General features: G+C 45.0%; 1 protein-coding gene and 1 pseudogene across 2 annotated transcripts in view; one reads left to right on the forward strand and one right to left on the reverse strand.

Annotated features, from left to right (window-relative positions):
* Positions 1-1325, forward strand: part of LOC309544524 — a 7584-nt pseudogene extending 6259 nt beyond the window's left edge. The window contains exon 2 of the transcript in view: positions 779-1325. The product of the transcript in view is annotated as an uncharacterized misc_RNA (transcript). The remainder of the gene's footprint in view (positions 1-778) is intronic.
* B4GALT1 (beta-1,4-galactosyltransferase 1) overlaps positions 1-14007 on the reverse strand; it is a 174171-nt gene that overhangs the window by 30811 nt on the left and 129353 nt on the right. The window lies entirely within an intron of this gene.

The following is a 14007-nucleotide window of genomic DNA, read 5'->3' on the forward strand; positions in this document are numbered from 1 at the left end:
CAGCTCCGTGATGTCATCATGCAGGAGTGGAAGAGGGCTCCAGTGGCAACCTGTGAAGCTTTAGTGAACTCCATGACCAAGAGAGTAAAGGCAGTGCTGGAAAATAATGGTGACCACAAAATATTGACACTTTAGGCTCAATTTGGGCATTTTACCTTAGGGGTGTACTCACTTTTGTTGCCAACAGTTTAGACATGAATGGCTGCATGTTGAGTTTTTTTGAGGGGACAGCAAATTTACACTGCTATACAAGCTGTACACTCACTACTTTACATTGTAGCAAAGTGTCATTCATTTCTTCATGGTTGTCACATGAAAAGATATAATACAATTTTTACAAAAATGTGAGGGTGTACTCACTTTTGTGAGATACTGTGTGTGTGTGTATATATATATATATATATATATATATATATATATATATATATATATATATATCTATATATATATCTATATATACATACACACAGTTGGGCAAAAAAGTATTTAGTCAGCCACCAATTGTGCAAGTTTTCCCACTTAAAAAGATGAAAGAGACCTGTAATTTTCATGATTGGTACACTTAAACTATGAGAGAGAGAATGGGGGGAAGAATCCAGGAAATCACATTGTGGGATTTCTAATGAATTGGTAAATTCCTCGGTAAAATAAGTATTTGGTCACCTACAAACAAGCAAGATTTCTTGCTTCTCACAGACCTGTAACTTCTTTTTTAAGAGGCTCCTCTGTCCTCCACTCGTTACCTGTATTAATGGCACCTGTTTGAACTTGTTATCAGTATAAAAAAGACACCTGTCCACAACCTTAAACAGTCACACTCCAAAATCCACTATGGCCACGAGCAAAGAGCTGTCAAAGGACACCAGAAACCAAATTGTAGACCTGCACCAGGCTGGGAAGACTGAATCTGCAATAGGCAAGCAGCTTGGAGTGAAGAAATCAAGTGTGGGAGCAATTATTAGAAAATGGAAGACATTAAAGACCACTGATAATCTCCCTCGATCTGGGGCTCAACACAAGATTTCACCCTGTGGGGTCAAAATGATTACAAGAACGGTGAGCAAAAATCCCAGAACCACATGGGGGGGACCTAGTGAATGACCTGCAGAGAGCTGGGACCAAAGTAACAAAGGCTACAATCAGTAACCCACTACGCCACGAGGGACTCAAATCCTGCAGTGCCAGACGTGTCCCTCTGCTTAAGCCAGTACATGTCCAGGCCCGTCTTAAGTTTGCTAGAGAGCATTTTTGATGATCCAGAAGAGGATTGGGAGAATGTCCTATGGTCAGATGAAACCAAAGTAAAACATTTTGGTAAAAACTAAACTCGTCGTGTTTGGAGGAGAAAGAATGCTGAGTTTCATTCAAAGAACACTATACCTACTGTGAAGCATGGGGGTGGAAACATCATGCTCTGGGGCTGTTTTTCTGCAAAGGGACCAGGACGACTGATCTGTGCAAAGGAAAGAATGAATGGGGCCATGTATCATGAGATTTTGAGTGAAAACCTCCTTCCATCAGCAAGGACATTGAAGATGAAACATGGCTGGGTATTTCAGCATGACAATGATCCTAAACACACCGCCCGGGCAGCATTTCAAGGTCCTGGAGTGGCCTAGCCAGTCTCCAGATCTCAACCCCCTAGAAAACCTTTGGAGGGAGTTGAAAGTCCGTGTTTCCCAGCGACAGCCCCAAAACATCACTGCTCTAGAGCAGATCTGCATGGAGGAATGGACCAAAATAGCAGCAACAGTGCGTGAAAACCTTGTGAAGACTTACAGAAAACGTTTGACCTCTGTTATTGCCAACAAAGGGTATATAACAAAGTATTGAGATGAACTTTTGTTATTGACCAAATACTTATTTGCCACCATAATTTGCAAATAAAGGCTTTAAAAATCCGACAATGTGATTTTCTTAATTTTTTTTTTTCTCATTTTGTCTCTCATCGTTGAATTATGAAGTGACAAAAATGACAGGCCTCTCATCTTTAAGTGGGAGAACTAGCACAATTGGTGGTTGACTAAATACTTTTTTGCTCAAATATACACACACACACATATATATATATATATATACATATACACATACATACACATATATTATATATATATATATATATATATATATATATATATAAAATATACATACACACACACACACACACACAGTGCCTTGCAAAAGTATTCAGCCCCCTTGACTTTTTACCCATTGTGTTACATTACAGCCTTAAGTTCAATGTTTTGTTAATCTAAATTTTATGTGATGGAGTGATGGATCAAAACACAATAGTCTAAGTTGGTGAAGTGAAATGAGAAAAGTATTTACATAAAACCATTTTTTAGAAATAGAAAACAGAAAATTGTCATGTGCGTATGTATTCATTCATCCCCTTTGTTATGAAGCCCATAAAAAGCTCTGGTGCAACCAATTACCTTCAGAAGTCACATAATTCGTGAAATGATGCCCACCTGGGTGCAATCTTAATTGTCACATGATCTGTCATTACATAAGCACACCTTTTTGAAAGTCCCCAGAGGCTGCAACACCTAAGCAAGAGGCACCAACTAACCAAACACTGCTATGAAGACCAAGGAACTCTCCAAACAAGTAAGGGACAATGTTGTTGAGTACAAGTCAGGGTTAGGCAATAAAGAAATATCCAAATCTTTGATGATCCCTAGGAGCACCATCAAATCTATCATAACCAAATGGAAAGAACATGGCACAACAGCCAACTTGCCAAGAGACGGCTGCCCACCAAAACTCACAGACTGAGTAAGGAGGACATCAGAAAGGCAGCACAGAGACCTAAGGTAACCCTGGAGGAGCTGCAGAGTTCCACAGCAGAGACTGGAGTATCTGTACATGGGACGACAATAAGCCATACACTCCATAGAGTTGGGCTTGGTTTCAGAGTGGTCAAAAGAAAGCCATTACTTTCAACAAAAAACAAAATGGCACATTTTGAGTATGCGAAAAGGCAAGCGGGAGACTCCCAAAATGTATTGAGTAAGGTGCTCTGGTCTGATCAGACTAAAATTAAACTTTTCAGCCATCAAAGAACACGCCATGTCTGGCGCAAACCCAACTCATCACATCACCCAAAGAACACCATCCCCACAGTGAAACATGGTGTTGGCAGCATCATGTTGTGGGGATGGTTTTTAGCAGCCAGGACTGGGAAACTGGTAAGAGTTGAGGGAAAAGATGGATGGTGCTAAATACAGCAATATTCTTAAGCAAAACCTGTACCACTGTGCGTGACTTAAGGCTAGGACGGAGGTTCACCTTTCAGCAGGACAATGACGCCAAACACACTGCTAAAGCAACACTTGAATGGTTTAAGGGGAAGCATGTAAATGTATTGGAATGGCCTAGTCAAAGCCCAAACCTCAATCATATAGAAAATCTGTGTTCAGACTTAGATTGCTGTTCACAAGCGCAAACTATCCAACTTGAAGGCGCTGCAGTTTTGCAAGGAGGAATGGGCAAAAATCCCAGTGGTAAGATGTGGCAAGCTCAGAGACTTATCCAAAGCGACTTGGAGATGTGATTGCTGCAAAAGGTGGCTCTACAAAGTATTGACTTTAGGGGGGTGAATAGTTAAAAAATTACTTTTTCTGTTATTTTGTCCTATTTGTTTGCTTCACAATCAAAAAAAAACCCATCTTCAAAGTTGTGGGCATGTTCTGTAAATTAAATGATGCAAATCCTCAAACAATCCATGTTAATTCCAAGTTCTGAGGCAACAAAACATGGAAAATGCCAAGGAGGGTGAATAATTTTGCAAGGCACTGTACATATACATGATTCTGCACAGGAGGGCTGCTCTGTAGCAGTAAATCTGCTTTCGGGCGGTCCGAAAGTGGTTAAACATGTTAAGTCTTGTATGAGATTTTAGTGATTGGGTTTAGATCTACTTTAAACACCACTACTTTCTACTTCCCCTAGCACTTCGTCAAATTTAGGTGCTTAAAACACAAAATAAAGCAGCAATTTGCATCACAGGCACCATTGGTTTTTCATATTTTTTTGAGATCATTGAGAATGAGACTGCTGTAAAAAGGCTTTCACACAAACTTCAAAGATGGGTGGGCCACTTTAAATCTAGATATGGCTTAGTCAAGTTATTTTTTAGCCAAACAGATCTCTAACATTTTAAATACACCTGTACTCACAGTTGGTTTGATAAACTGTTGTCAGAAATTAAAAAAACACCACCACAGGTGTCTGCATGTACTTTCACACATCTTTCAGTGTGCCGTCCTGGTGTTTTCTGTCAATCATTGAGACACCCCATCATATAAAACAGACAAATAAGAAACTGAGGAGATAGAAGGTGATGGGTTAGCACTAAAATCTTTTCACGCAGCAGCTGAATTTTACATATTAGAATGTCTCAGGTTTCTGGTTCCTGCTGGGGAGATGTGTGCATAAATGTGCAGCACCCAGCAATGTCTGCCTTTCATTGTTGACACTACGTTTATGAAGGTGCAGTTAAGTACAGGCATGCTTTACAGAGATGGTCTGGAATGTTGCAGGTATTACATTTCCATCTTCCAGCACCTAGTCATGATGGCCAAATTCTGAGCTCTCCTGCCAGGAATGCACAGAAGCAGCATGCAAGCATCGGTACTCTGAGAAAGTTTAAATAATGGGATTTTTGACTTACTGTAAAATCCATTTCTCTGATACTCATTGACAAACAGCTCCTGTCATTCTTGACCATTGGGTTATACTGCCCCATACAGGAGTAGGACACTAGGCAGAAAAACTTCTGGCTACACCCATGAGCAGTCCCAGGGGGGTATACTCCCTCTCCCTCCTATAGTCACTCAAGTTTTGTTACAAGCAGTGTCAGGAGAGTTATAACTCCACAGAGGGGTGGGTGCTGTGTCTGTCAATGATCAGAGAAATGGATTTTACGGTATGTGAAAAATCCCATTTTCTCTTTCATTCATTGACGGAGACAGCTCCCGTCATTTTTGACCATTGGGGCATCCCAAAGCAGTGTCAAACACGAGGGGTGGGAAACCGCAAATAATTCCCAAGGCTAAACATTAGACAACCAGGCAACTGGAGCCCACCTGAAGAAAACAATACACCCTCAAAGAGGATCAGATCCTCTTAAACAGCAGCCTGCAAAACATTGCGGCTAAAGGAAGCATCTGCAGATGCCAACACATCCACTTTATAAAACGTTGTAAAAGTGTGCACTGACGACCAGGTGGCCGCCTTGCAAACCTGCGTCACTGACACTTGATTACAGATAGCCTAGGAGGCACTAAGCACCCTAGTAGAGTGCGCTTGACAGGGAAAGGAGGAACCTGCCCCCTGATGGAATAAGCCTGAACCACCGTCTGTCTGATCCATACGGAAATGGTCGCAGAGGAAACAGACAACTTTTGTGAGGTCCATCCATGAGCACAAATAGCGAGTGACTTCCTGAAAGACTCCGTAGCTGCCAGGTACACCCTAATTGCTCGGACCACATCGAAGACATGCAAGGCAATTTCCTTCGGATGTTTAGCCTGGGACACAGGGAAGGCAACACAATGCCTTAGTTCAAATGAAAGTCAGAGACCACCTTAGCAAGGAATGACTGACTAGGGAGAAGCGCCACCTTATACTTGTGAATCACCAGATAAGGTGAATGACGGGATAACGCTGCCAGTTCCGTCACCCTGCACGCAGAGGTGATCGCCACCAAAAAGGCCACTTTCTGCGACCGCATAAGCAGGGGAATCTCCCAAATTTTTTCCAAGGGAGGCTTTTGTAGAGCTGAAAGCACCAAATTAAGATCCCAAGGCGGCAACGGACCCCGCACTGGAGGAACCTGTCGGACACCCTGAAGAAAAGTATGCACCAGGGAGTGTGTGGCCAAAGGTCATTGGGAAAAAGACCGCCAAGGCCGATAACTGGCCCTTGATGGTACTCAAGGCCAATTTCTGTTCAACCCCCCATTGAAGGAAGGTTAAGATCCTAGCCACCGAGAAAGAGCGAGGAAGAACCCCAAGAGACACACACCTTGCAAAGTACGCCTTCCACGTACAATGGTAGATCTTCCTGGAAGTAGATTTCCTAGCTTTTACAGTGTAGGAATCACGACTCCGATAAACCTCTATCCTTTAGCGCCTAGCATTCAACAGTCAAGCCGTCAAAGCCAGCGACTGTAAAGCAGGATGGAAGATCGGTTCTTGGGACAGCAGAACCTCCCGGAGAGGAAGCCTCCAAGGAACGTCGGCGACCAGCCACACCAGATCAGCATACCAAGCCTGGCAAGGCCAGTCCAGAGCCACCAAGATGACTGGAATCCCTTCTGCCTCAAACCTACTTAGAAGTCAGGGCAGAAGCTTGAGAGGAAAGGCGTACATTAGACGATCATGAAACCACAGGGCCATTCGCCAGAGGATGCCTTGACAGACACAAACCTCTGCACCTTTCTGTTGAGCTAAGACGCCAACAGATCCACCTCGGGGGTGCCCCACTGGAGAAACCGCTGATGAAATACCTCCAGATGAAGGGACCACACCCCTTGGTCCAACGCCTGAGGTAATCCGCCTGCCAATTTTCCACCTCAGGAATGTGCACGGCGGAGAGTGCTGGAACAAACCGTTCTGCCCACCTTAGAATGCCGGCTACTCCCAGAGCCGCCTTGGCACTTCTTGTGCCCCCTTGGTGATCGACTTAAACCACGGCCGTGGAATCGTCCGATTGAAAGAGCACAGGGCATCACTGAAGACGATCCGTCCAATGGTCCAGACAGTCTGATTGCTGGGAGCTCCAGGACATTGATTGCGGGTCTGGACTCTTCCAGCCTCCCTATTCCCTGAGCAGAATGCTTGCCGAGGATGCCTCCCCAGCGGGACAGGCTGGTATTCGTGGTGACAACTGTCCAATACAAGGGGAGGAAGGATTATCCCAGCCGAAGTTCAAAGCCACCATATCAGGGACTCCTTTGTGCCCCGACTCAGCCGGATCTGATTGTCCAGAGACTGAGGAGTATTGCACCATTTGGTCAGAATCTTCTTTTACAGGGACCTCGTATGGAACTGCGCAAATGGAAATGCCTCGAAGGTAGACACCATCAGGCCCACCACCCGCATGCAGGTCCGGAGGGACAACTATTTGTTGGACAGCAGGAGGCGAATTGCAGCCTGTAATTTCTGGAGTTTGTCTAGAGGAAGGAGCATTCTGGCTACAGCCGAGTCCAGAGTCAGACCCAAATAGCCCAGCTTTGTGGAGGGAACCAGGGCAGGCTTTGAAATTTCAGAATCCAGAGGAACTCAACGCGGAGAATACTCTGGTGACAGGCACATATAGAAATATGAAGGCAAGCATCCTTGTTGTCGATAAAGGCAAGAAAATCTCAAGACGCAGGGATGCCACTACTGGCCATTCTGAACTTCTGTACCCACACAAAGCAGTTTAGCTTTAAGGTCCAGAATTGGACGTACTTTGCCTTCCTTCTTGGGTACTATGAACAGGTTGGAGTAAAAACTCTGAAAACATTCTGAAGGCGGAACCAGGACAATCACCCCTTGAGGGAATAGGTCTTGTACCACCCCAAACAGACCCTGCAGGCGCAGGTTTGAAGGAAAAAAAGGAAGTCTACTGGTCTGGAAACCAGCGAAAACGCATACCCTACCTCCCCCCAACGCTTGATACAGGTGAGGGAGCACCTTCATGCTGAAGTAGCCTTTTCCGTGGGACAGGAGAGGTCCGCTCTCGGCTTGCCAAACCAGGTTCACTTGGAGCTGCCAGAGGAGGCCCTGAAAAAGCTTCAAGCTCTTGTCAGCCGACCCTGAGGGACAAAAAACTTCTTATGAGCCGAGAAGGAAAGTCTACATCGAGGTACCTTACCCCTAGTAGCCTGTGGAAGAAAGATACTCTTTCCCCCTGTGAGACCTTTAATGTCCTCATCCAGGGTAGCTCTAAACAGACAATCTCCTTGAAAGGGGAGATCAGTCAAGGCCTTCTTAAATGCTGGTCTGCAGACCAGAGTTCTAAGCATCACAGATAAACTGCAACCCCTGGACCAACTGGTCCGCGAGCTCAGCAAAGTCAGGAGGGAGTTATTCACCCCCCCTCCCAGGTCACGGCATAGGAGCTTAGGACACTCGGGCAGAGCTTGTGACACTAGGGCAATGGTAAATACTAGCCTCATTGCCAAACCCGCTAATGTGTACATAATATGGGCCACAGCCTCCGCCTTCTGGTCAGCCGGATCCTTAAAGGCCGGGGACTCTTCCACCGGAATCATGGTGTCTTTGTTTAATCTGGAAACTGGAGGATCCCCTAAGGGTGGCACAGTCCACTTCTTAAGGGACTCCTCATAGGGGTAATGCCTAGTAAAGCGCTTAGGAACCCCATGGGGATGCTATGGTCGTCCCCACTCTAGCGACAATTCTGTCAAAATAGGCAGGGAAAGGAAACAACTTTGCCACTCTGGATGGCTCGTGAGTGCCAAAGGGTACCTGCGCCTCCGTCGCAGCTTCAGCCACGTCTATCTTCAGGGTCTCATGCACAGATACAACCAGTGCATCTACCAGCATCTTTTCGTGCGCGGTCGCAGAAGTGTAGGAATTATCCTCACTATCAGAGGATTCCAGGCGCGTGGTCAATGACCCAGCAGGATGACCCACGTCCACTGTGGCCGAATCAGATTCAGGATCTGGTGGGACAGATGAGACAGAGGGCGCTTTTGCTCCCTGTCACCCACAAGCCGCCTCCACCCAGGACATAAGGAACTCCAGGACTGCCATCAGTGCATGGATGGATAGTTGGGACCGGAGGGCTCCACAGCCTCAGAGAGGGGATTAGGTGAGGAAACGTGCACCAAAGACTCCATGAATCACCAGGGGGACCCCACAAGTGTAAAACTGCTAAGAGACAACCCCTACGGCACTGGCAGCACCACCTGGTCGCCAAGCACAAGGTAAAGAGCGATACTCAGCAGAGAGGGAGAGGACACCACCAGACTCACCACCCGCCAACACAGACACCTGCAAGCACCAGGAATTCTGCACTACATGTGCGGCGTCCAGGAAGCTAAATGATCCAGAGGTCAGCACCAGAGTATAAGAAGGGTCTCCCGCCCCCAAAATCGCCGCCCACAGGGCTTCACTGACATGGCCGCTGCTATTTGCTAATAGCAAGAAAATGACCGCTGGACTAATCAAAAATGGTGGTGTATAGAAACACAGGCTACAACAAAATGGCGGCACCACAAGACAAACAGGGACCCAGAATGGGGGGGACCAGGCCTCAGGACAAAACCGGGCAGTATGGGGGGGGCCTTGGCAGGAGCCCCCACCAAGTAAACCCCCCCCGCACAATTAATCGGCCAGCCGCTCAAACCCCACCCCCCCCGGCCCCCCCATCACCAGTAGTGCCCTGCTCCCCAGACTAGCAAAATTCATCTCCAGCATATGTGGAAGGGGGGGCAGAATGAGGGACTGGACAAGGGGTGGATGCGGGATGGAGGGGAACCCGGGGGTCTGACTGTCCCAAGGAGGGGCCCACATCCATCCTAAAACCCTCCAGGGGTAGAGGGGGGACAGCTACTCACCATACCAGGAACAGGGTGGGCATCGCTCCAGACAGATCCTCCTCTCCATCGAAATGGGGGGCTGTCGGCCAGGAGGAATGCTGCGACTCAGGCTGAGGCCAGGTCACATGCGAACTTGCGGGGTCAACCCTCGCCCAGTGGGGCTATGTTGCGGCTGTGGATCTAGATTATACAGCCCGTCTTCCAGACCGACAGTGGATAGCAGATCTCACAGGAAAAATCCAGGAGGAAAACATTTTCTATCTAAAAAAAAATTGGTAGGACCAAAGATCCCAGCAAGGAACTAGGTCCTTACTTTTGACTAGACAGAGTGACTATAGCAGGGAGAGGGAGTACAACCCCTAGGACTGCCCACGGGTGTAGCCAGTAGTTTTTTCGGCCTACTGTCCTACTCCTGTAGGGGGCAGTATAACCCAATGGTCAAGAATGACAGGAGCTGTGTCCGTCAATGAACGAAAGAGAAATTTAGCTTTAAACATGTCCTCCTGATTTTATTTATTTATATTATATATACACATCCATACATCAAGTCCTCCCCTGACAGTAGTAACAATAAACAAGGATCAAACTTGTTTCTCTCTGATATGTAGATGCCAAAGAAAAGAATGTAAAGGTAAAGGTTTCACAAATGACCTTTGGGCACAATAAGTGAAAAGCACCTAAATACACTAAAGTGTAGGATAGTTACAGCATTGATAATATGAATATTTTTTTGGCAAACTAAGGAAAATTTGAGTAAACCTCCCTTATAGCACCAATTTATAATTTCAAGGTTTATATACAGTGGGTACATTTTTTATTTGAGCCCCTGCAGATTTTGTAAGTTTACCCACTTACAAAGAAATAAAGGGTCAACATTTTTTTTTATCCTAGCAGAATATCAACCAACAATCCAGAAAAAAAACACATGATACAAAAAGGTATTAAATTGAGCTGCAGTTCAGTGAGTAAAATAAGTATTTGATCTCCAAGCAAAACATGACTTCCTACTTTGTGGATAAACCCTTGCTGGCAGACAAAGAGGCAAGACATTTCTTGTAGTTGGTTACCAGGTTTGCACACATCTCAGGAGGGATTTTGGTCCACTCTTTACAGATCTTCAAATCCTTAAATGCCAAGTTCACTTTTTTCTAAATTCCAGCTTCTCCATGTACCAATATAGCATTAATGTTTTTTTTTTTGCAAAAGCAGCTTTCCATTAATTCTACACAGGCTTACCCAATTCTCTTCATAGCTGTTTATACACACTGCTCGATTACTTCTGCCTTACTTCCTGGTCAGACTTTGGGTCATGACACAGGAAGTAGTTGACCAGTTGATCTCATTAGCGCACACCCTGCATCATCAACCCTCAGCTGGTCAACTACTTCCTGTGTCACGACCCAAAGTGTGACCAATAAGCAAGGCAGAAGTAATCGTACAGTGTGTTTAACCACTTCCGGATTCGCCACAGGAACACTTATGGGGGGGTGCCCACCCCCCTCCCGTCCGCTTCAGTTGTTTTCCCTGCAGGTAAAAAAAGGAATAAAAAAAAAAAAAAAAGTAAAGTGTCCTTTCCGTCTGAGCTCACGAGCAGAAGCGAACGCATACACAAGTCGCGCCCACATATGTAAACTGTGTTCAAACCACACATGTGAGGTATTGCTGCGATCATTAGAGTGAAAGCAATAATTCTAGCCCTGGACCTCCTCTAACTCTAAACTTGCAACCTGCAGAAATTTTTAAAGCGTCGCCTACGGAGATTTTAAGTGGCAATGTTTGTCGCCATTCCACGAGCGTGCACAATTTTGAAGCATGACATGTTAGGTATCAATTTATTCAGCGTAACATTCTCTCTGATTATAGAAAGAATTTGGGCTAACTTCACTGTTTTTTTTTTTTTATTAAAAAATTAATTTTTTCCAAAAAACTTGCGTTTGTAAGACCGCTGCACAAATACGGCGTGAAAGTATTTCAACGATCTCCATTTTATTCATTAGGGCAGTGGTTCTCAATTTCAGTCCTCAGGACCCACTAACAGGCCAGATTTTAAGTATTACCTTGGGGAGATGCAGACTAGAGTACTGCAATCACTGAGCATCACCTGTGATGTATTTCAGTTATCTTGCAAACTTGGCCTGTTCGTGGGTCCTGAGGACTGGAGTTGAGAACCACTGCTTCAGGGTCTCTGCTAGAAAAAAAAATAAATTTAGTGTTTGGGGGTTCCAAGAAATTTTCTAGCGAAAAATACTGATTTTAACTTGTAAACAAATGTCAGAAATAGGCCTGGTCCTTAAGTGGTTAAACAGCTATGAAAGAAAGTTAGGTAAAGCCTGCGTAGAATAGAAAGTTTTATTTTTGCAAAATAAGTACATTACTGCTATATTGGTACATAGGGGAGTTGGAATTAAAAAAAAAAAAAAAAAAAAAAAAAAGGTAAACAAAGCCGAACTTAGCCTTTAAGGCTTTTTGCCTGTTTTTTGGCAATTCGAAGTTTCAGCTCCCCTCATAAATTTTCTATAGGAATAAGGTCTGGAGACCGGCTAGGCCCCTTCATGACCTTAATGTGCTTCTTCTTGAGCCACTCCTTTGTTGCCTTGATGGGGATTGTTTACGGTCATTGTCATGCTGGAAGACCCATCCACGACCCATCTTCAGTGTTCTGGCTGAGGTTCTCATCCAAAATTTTACAATACATGGCCCCATCCATTGGCCCCTCAATGCAGCAAAGTCGGCCCGTACCTTTAGCAGAGAAACAGCCCCAAAGCATATTTCCACCTTAGTGCTTGACTGTAGAGATGGTGTTCTTAGGGTCATAGTCAGCATTTTTTTCCTCCAAACACGGCGAGTCGAGTGATGGCCAAAGAGCTCAATTTTGGTCTCATCTGACCACAGCACTTTCTCTCAATCCTTCTCTGAATCATTTAGAGGTTCATTGGCAAACTTTAGATAGGCCTGTACATTTGCCTTCTTGAGGATGACCTTGTGGGCCCAGCAGGATTTCAATCCATGGCGGGGTATTGTGCTACCGATGGTTTGTTTAGTGAGAGTGGTCCTAACTGCCTTGAGATCATTAACAAGCTCCTCCCATGTAGTTCTGGGCTGATGCCTCACTTTTCTCGTGATCATCCTTCCCCCAATGAGGCAAAATCATGCATGGAGCTCCAGGCCAAGGGCTATTCATGGTTATTATGTATTTCTTCCATTTGCAAAAAATCACGCCAAAGGCTGTCTCCTCACCAACATTTTTGCTGATGGTCTTGTAGCCCATTCCAGCCTTGTGCAGGTCTACAATCGTGTCCCTGATGTCCTTTGACAGCTCTTTAGCCTTGCCGATGAGGAGTTTTGAATGAAGAAAGATTCTGTGGACAGGTATCTTTTACACATAATGATTGTAGTTAGGAGCAACCTTTTAAAATTGACCGGGCTAATCTTTGTACCACATGAGCACATACCATTGAGCATGTTTGGGATGCTCTGGATCGGCGCATGCAAAACAGCATGTTCCAGGTCCTGCCAATATCTAGCAACTTCTCACAGCCATTGAAGAGGAGTGGACCAACATTCCACAGGCCACAATCAACAACCTGATCCACTCTATGTGAAGGAGATGTGTTGCACTGCGTAAGGCAAATAGAGGTCACACCAGATACCCCCCCCCCCCTCCCCTAAATACAGTAAAAATACACATTTAAGAGTGCCCTTTATTGTGGCCAGCCTAAGGCACACCAGTGCAATAATCATTCTGTCTAATCAGAATCTTGATATGCCACACCTGTGAGGTGGATGGATTAACTCAGCAAAGGAGAAGTGCTCACACAGATTTAGGCCCCTTTCACACAATCTGGTCCTTCAGAGGGACTCCGTTTATCTCAGAGAGGGGGATTGATCCGCCGACCCCCCACTGAGCAGGCGGATGGCAGCTGTGTCTCCGCGCTGTGTGCAGAGACAGAGGCTGTCAGGTCCCGCTGTTCTCTATGGGGGAATTGGATGGGAACGGACCACCTGGCCGTTCTCATCTGTTCCCATCCGATCCGCTGGACGGATGGAAAATAGGGTTTCCATCCATCCACATTTGATGGATCGGATGTCAGCGGACATGTCTCCGTTGACATCCGATGCCCCATAGAGATGCATGGGGTGTCTGTTCAGATCCGCTTGAAAAACGGACAGGCGGATCTGAACGCTCCACGTGTGAAAGGGGCCTTAGTCAGATTTGTGAATAATATTTGAGAGAAATAGGTCTTTTGTGTACATAGAAAGTCTTGATCTTTGAGTTCAGCTCAAAAAATGGGGGCAAAAAAAAAAGTGTTGAGTTTATAATTTTGAGATAGAGAATATATATATATATATATATATATATATATATATATATATATATATATATATATATATATATATATATATATATATATACATACATACATACATACATACATATATATATATATACA

The sequence above is a fragment of the Pelophylax lessonae genome, assembly GCF_965119305.1.
Source record: "Pelophylax lessonae genome assembly, chromosome: 1".
In the NCBI taxonomy this organism is placed as follows: Eukaryota; Metazoa; Chordata; class Amphibia; order Anura; family Ranidae; genus Pelophylax; species Pelophylax lessonae.